Genomic DNA, 6,000 nt, shown 5'->3' with positions numbered 1-6,000 from the left:
CTCCCCCCCCCTCTTCTCCCCTCCCCCCTCTTCTCCCCTCCCCACCCTCTCTTCCCCACCCTCTCCTCCCCACCCTCTCCTCCCCACCCTCACCCCTCCCCCCCTCATCCTCCCCCCTCCCCCCTCCCCTCCTCCCCCTCCCTCCTCTCGTCCTCCCCCTCCCTCCTCTTCTCCCCCCCTCCTCTTCTCCCCCCCTCTTCTCCCCTCCCCCCCTCTTCTCCCCTCCCCCCTCTTCTCCCCTCCCCACCCTCTCCTCCCCTCCCCACCCTCTCCTCCCCTCCCCCCCGTTCCCCTTCCCTCCCCTTCCTCCTCCCCTCCCTTGCCCTGCCCGGCAATGCCGGGTACTTCCCATGGCCAGCTGTACGTGGGCTGCTCGAGGGTTGGAAAACCAAGCAATCTTTATGTCTTGGCGCCAAGTAAGAAAACCAGAAATGTTGTATACCCAGAGGTTTTGAGAAATTGAAAATTGACAAAACGTCATGTAGGAAATGTACTGTGATATTGCTCTAAAATATACATGTTATTTTCATCATATATTTGTATTATTGACCCTATACTCCGGCGACTTCCCTGCCTGGGCTCCCTGCACGTGCGTGTTTGCCTCGCCGACTTCGGGACACGCTGCGGAGAGTCCTGTGCGTGCACGACTGGAGGCCGACGTCCTTGCCGCGAACATCCTTGAGGGGCACGCCAGTAGTGTATATATGTTGCTTCTGGGACACTCTCATTTTCCCATTGACTTACATGTTAATTTTTCCCCTCCCTCATTGCCCCTAAACACCTCTATTTCTCTCACCCTGTTCTTTACGAACCTTCTAACCTTTTGACATGTTATCCTTATTCATTAGACCACTTAAACAATGGTCCTTCTGTGTGAACCTGTGATCCTTCTGACCTTATGGACCTTTTAACCTTTTACTCTTAATATCATCTGGTGAATCATCTTTGGCCCACTCAAACAACGACCCTACAAATATTTGTTTATGCGTGGGAAATAATTTAATTCTCTTGCCACTCTCTTCACCATCTAATATATTAACAAAAAATATGTTTGAGTTTGGTTCTTTATTAAGATATTTTAACTGAGCTAAGATAAAATGGTAAACCTCCCTCAATGTTCTTGTTTGAGCGCCCTCCAGTGCCACATACCATTTTTAAATTAAAGTATATATTTTCCTGACAACCATCAAAGTTTTCCGTCCACTCAAAAATATTTCCATCTTTTTTACCCAATTCACCGGTATTTAAATTAATTCTCTTATTTGTTTTGTAAATTGTTTTACCAGTTGTCTTTTCAATTATACCTATTTGATATTTTTCACATCCGTTATGTTTACCATTTATATACCAAGGTTGATTACACCTCCACTCTTTAGTCTGGTTGGTACTTGGTTCTATCATTTATATAATAGTAAAAAAGGCGGCGGTAGCCCGTTAAAATCCCTAACCCCCCTTTTTAACTTATCACTTATATACTTATATAACCATAAGGGAGACTATCAATTCCATTTTCTAAAATAAACCTCTTATCATCAAAAGCCCCCAATGCTTTCTTATTCACCTCTTCTGAATATAATTTATGTTTATAACTTCTTATTCCATTAATCTTTCTAAACTCTTCTTTCTTTGTTGTTAAACAGTTATAATAATCCTTAAAGTTTATTGTTTCTTTAATGACATTTTTCTTTATGCCTTTTAACTTCTTATCAGTTTTTTCAACGTTATTCACAATGTATTTATAAGCATAAGCCTTAGACCTCAATCCCACAAATTCACTCATGACATTTCCTCCTAATTCATCCTTAAACTTTCCAATCACCTTCTTATTTTTAGAAGAGAACAACTCACTCTCTGGATTGTAATTACTAGTGTCATAGATATTAATGTCCTTTTTCATGTCTGAATAAACATCATCAGTATTAATTTGCAAAATAAAACTATCTGTATCCATATAAAGTAGATGAACATCATTTTGATATTTCTTCCTCAAGTTATTATAAAAGTAATCATACATTAATGACTTTGATAAATCAAGAATTGATGTTCCAATATAAATAGGTTTGTCCATTTCAATACTCTCTTTAATCAAATGGATCGCACAAAAGTTCTCAGTAAAGACCTCAGCTCTAGTAAAACTCGGTCTATTAATTAATTTTGATGCTTGTTTCCAAGATGTTGATAGTCTGATATTTTGTCTTTTTCTCACATTTTCCATGGTCTTACCAAAGACCGCATTATTCATCAATTTATAAAAGTCTTTCTCAAAATCTGTTTTTGACTCTGTTCTTCTTTGTGTATTAAAATCAATGTACCCCTTCAACCAATGACTTTGATTGAACTTTAGAACCCTATGGATCTTCTCTACTCTTAGACCTTTTGATAAATATTGTCGCAAATTTCTTTGGTGTAGAACATAATTTTTCTTGTTATATAATGTAGTAAGTAATTTTTCTGTTGATTCACCTATATTAAATGATTGTTGATAATCACTTAACCACTCCTTCTTTGGACTTTCCTTTTCACAAGCAAATGGGAGATCTTTGTGTAGGTTATGAAGTTCCTCTGGATATTTCAAATCGACCTCAAAATAATAACCAACCTTTGAATCATCCAATTCTTTTTGTGTAGAGATACATACATCTTGTAAAACCTTTTTGTAATCTTTTTCCTTTACCCATCTAAGTTTTCCATAAGGAAGAGCCTGAGACATTGCCCAGCCATACAGGTTGTTCGCATCATAATACATCAAGTAGGAGCTCTCTACCGATGGATCATAATTTGGAATGTACTTGTTATTTGCTTTAGCATATCTCTTTGAACAGACTTGTGAAATTCCTCCTCTCTTTGCCTTTTCAATCATCAAAAGCATATCAACATCGGTTATCAAATCCAAAACTTTTTTTGTCATTTTTAACATCGCGCTCCAAGACAATCCAGGAGCAGTGTAATAGTGAGCAGGATCCAATCCATATCCAGAATGACAGATTGTTCTGAAAGCCTCAAACACATCAGCCAACAAAAGCACATCAGTTTTGAGGTACAAATCGTGATACTCACCAAGATTCTTAATGTTATATTTTTTCCAAACATTTTGTGCATGTACATAATCTTTATCAGATATATGACTATTATTTAATTTGTTATAGAAATTTTCTTTTAAAGGAAGTTGTGTTTCATTGAATCTCTCAAATGAGTCCATATAGTCATAGGGGTAAATTCCCTTTTGTGTTAGAAAATCTTTATCTAAAAAATACTCTGAAAGACATGGAAACTCTTTTAGATTTTGAACCAAGTTAGCCAATGGACTTGCCATGAATTTAAATGTATCAAGAAATCTGATATGAGTAATAGGAGATGTGTGAATTGTTTTTGTGAATGAAATGTATTTCTGATCCGTGTTTGGAATTGCTGAGATACTTCCAGAAGTCTTTGAGAGTTCCTTGATAAATAGATGTGTATCATAATGAGCGTTGTTATGAAGAAAGACAGGAATGAAAGAGGGGAGTTGATAATTAATATTACAACTTTGATGAGCCGGACCTCTATATTTACCAGTGAGATGACAATGGTCTCTAACCTTTAGACCTTTACCAATTTTCTCCTCACAAATATGACAGACATTGTTTTTTATAAATTCTCTTTTTTCTTTACTTGTTAAGGACATTGGTTTATTGGTTTCTCTCATTATCTTGGTTAATCGAACACAGTCTTTTTCTAGTCGTTTCACAAACTCCTCTGGGGTATTTGAGCCTCTATACATCTCTAACTTGTTATATTTATCACCAACGGATGATTTGATATAATAACAAAAACCACAAGGAGTATGTTTTTGATATTTATTTGTGTATGATTCTTTTGGATCTGGAGAAGCAGTATCAATTTTTTCTAAAATACTTTCAAAATCAGCATATATAACAAATGGATGTTTTATTGTTTTCTTTTCATCTTTGAATGTGATCTTTGAGCCTTTTCTAGGCATGTTGATTACCGTTGATTTATGTTCACCACAATAATTTGAATGTTTATCTAATCTTTCTTGTGTATGGAAGAAGTTAAGACAACGCATACAAATATATATTTTATTTGTTCTTTTACATACTTGTGGTTTTATTAATTTTGTAATATCTTTGATGTATGTATAATGTGAATTTTCGTCTGAATTAAAATATAGAAGATTAATATGAGTTTGTTTACAATTGTCAGAATGCTTTAAAACCTGAATGTTGTTTGTTTCTGTCAGACCATAAACATTAACTGATAAATTATTCAACTTTTCAAATTTAGGAATATCATTTAAAGTCATCGGAAACTTTAGATCTTTCGTATTTAATGTATTCTCATATTTTTTATAATGAGATACTCTTTCATCATGAAAATGTGGAGGATGTAAGTGTGCTAGAATAGACCAGAGAAAACATTTATTGTCTTTATTTTTGATATTGATAACTGCTTTTCTATTTTTGATAACACTGGGTAAATCAATGTAAGAAGAAGCTTTTAGAGGATCTGATTTAAGAATATGAATGTCTATGTAAATAATTTTTCCTATATTGAATCCACTTCCTACGATTGAATTATCCACATCTTGCTCTTGTTTAATAAGTTCATCATAGACTCCTGATGTTTTAAAATCTTGATATGAAGATATAAAGTGTGGCTCAGTTCTCATGTATGGTGTATCTATAACTCCTTCGTCCTTTGTCATTTCTAATTTTACTCCCATATAAAATTTAATTGGTTTCATTTCTTTTAGTGTTTTTTCAATCAACGTTTGAACAGCAGGTTTAACTATTTCTACAGCATCAACTATAGACTCTGGTTCAGGAGGTTTGAAGTTAAAGACTCTTATTTTAATATGTCCTTTGAATGCACCATCAGAGTTTTTAATCGTAAACAATTTTGACAAGTGTTTGTTAGTTTTAAGATGGGCTTTTAACCCCTTCTTGTGGATGGTTGTTTTACAGACCTTACAATGTTTTGTTTTAGGTGGAAGAGGGGAAAGTTTGTTAAGAATGTTGTATGTATGTTTTGCGGTGAGAATATGTTGTTTATAATATTTTACTTCCTTCTCGCAAGTATCACAATAAACCATATTTATAGCGTGAGAAAACGTGGTGTTTTATATATATCACTGTGCTTAAAATAAAACACTTTTGAGCTTTACAGCTCCGTTTTATATATATCGCTGTGCTTTAACTAAAACACTTTTTCACTCAGAATCATCTAAGTCATAACTATCACATGAATACTCAGAATCATACTCAGAGTCATCAATAAAGCTACTCTCATAACTATCATTTGAGCACAAACTATTAGTATCATAACTATCATCTGTGTTCAATGAAATACTATCATCACCATCGTCCGAGTTCAATGAAATACTATCATCACTATCGTCCGAGTTCAATGAAATAGTAAAATCTTCACTGCTGTAATGACTCATATTTAATTAGCAGAAAAAACCTTTCCATCTATACCAATATACTTTCTTTCATTAACGGATTCAATCTCTACATTTTTAATATCAAAAGTTATCTTTAAATAATCTCTAACTATCATAGAACGAAATGACATTTCACCAGAAATATTAACATCATTCATTTTACTTAGATCTACACCCTTTGGATTATTAAAGTAAATACAAATTTCTCCACGAGTATTGTTGATGGTCTTATCATTCTTTTTCAAAGTATCGTGGTCAATCACTTTTTCAAGCTTTGAATAAATTGCCAGGAGTAGAGGAGAAACTTTTGTTAGATTTACTTTAATGGATGTCTTTCCAGGTATAGTTAGAGCTCTTCCTTTAAATGAAATAGAGGGGCTCATGTTATTTTCCATAACTGGTTTTACCCAAAAATTTCCATATTTATCTTTGTTCAATTTAACATCTTTGACATATTTTTCTATATCTTTCACCGAAGTAGAGATTGATTGAAATTTGTCTTTTGTGCTTTGAAACATTGTATTTATTAATGAATAAACTTGCATTTAGTTTAAGTA

Source organism: Myxine glutinosa, chromosome 4, assembly GCF_964187855.1.
Source record: "Myxine glutinosa chromosome 4, kmMyxGlut1.1, whole genome shotgun sequence".
NCBI lineage: Eukaryota > Metazoa > Chordata > Myxini > Myxiniformes > Myxinidae > Myxine > Myxine glutinosa.
Note: the sequence above shows the minus strand (reverse complement) of the source record.